Here is an 849-nt window from a genome sequence, read left to right as displayed (position 1 = left end):
TGGGAGCTGATACTGTTGAATGGACTCAACAAAGCTTTGCCAGTTCATACCAACTTGACAGATAACGGTGAGATCTGGGGACGTGCGTTGCTGTGCAGGGTAAGGTACAAGATGCAGTAGCCCTTACCCAGTGCTTCCAGTAGGAACCCGGTCACAGCTGTTGGGGAAGCTGGAAAGGAGTGGCATGGGAAGAGCAAGCTAATGCAACAGCTGTATCCTCAGCTCCTGTCAGTGGATTCTGTGAGTCCGGAGATGATATTACAGACTTACACTGATGAAATATGTCTGTGAGTCAAAGTTTAAGGCTGGGCTGGCCAGTAAACTTTGGCAGATGCTCTCTGAGATTCCTCCCCACCCTCCCAGGGGAGGATAACAGGGCAACCAGGGTGGGAGACTTCAAGGTTGAAAAAAAACTTAAACTAGTCTAATGAAAAAAAGAACAAGACTTAGAATAACAATGAAACTGTTGAACTATATGCAGAAATTATACAAGCATGCAGATATACTCAAAGATACAAGAGAATACATTGATACAGAACCCGCACCTTCTGGATGACAAGTGGAAGGATGCCCCAGACAGGAGTGCCCAAGCCCAATAGTACTCTAAAAAAACTACCAAAAAAACCCCAACCAAAATGTAAAAACCAGGAGAAGAGGAGATGTACCACTCTTACCCATGGTGACAGGGGAAGACAACTCGTCCCAACGAAGGGTGCTCCTGCAGTGGGGAGGCAGGAACAGCAGCACAGGAAGAGCTAAAGAGCAGCCCAGGGCACTCCCCAAGCCCAGCAGCACTAAGGGCCCCAGGGCCTTCTTGGGGGCCCTTTTATACAGAGCCCCATGGGAAGG

This window comes from Apaloderma vittatum, unplaced genomic scaffold, assembly GCF_000703405.1.
Source record: "Apaloderma vittatum isolate BGI_N311 unplaced genomic scaffold, ASM70340v1 scaffold15437, whole genome shotgun sequence".
NCBI classification, from domain to species: domain Eukaryota; kingdom Metazoa; phylum Chordata; class Aves; order Trogoniformes; family Trogonidae; genus Apaloderma; species Apaloderma vittatum.
This window is presented reverse-complemented; position numbering follows the sequence as displayed.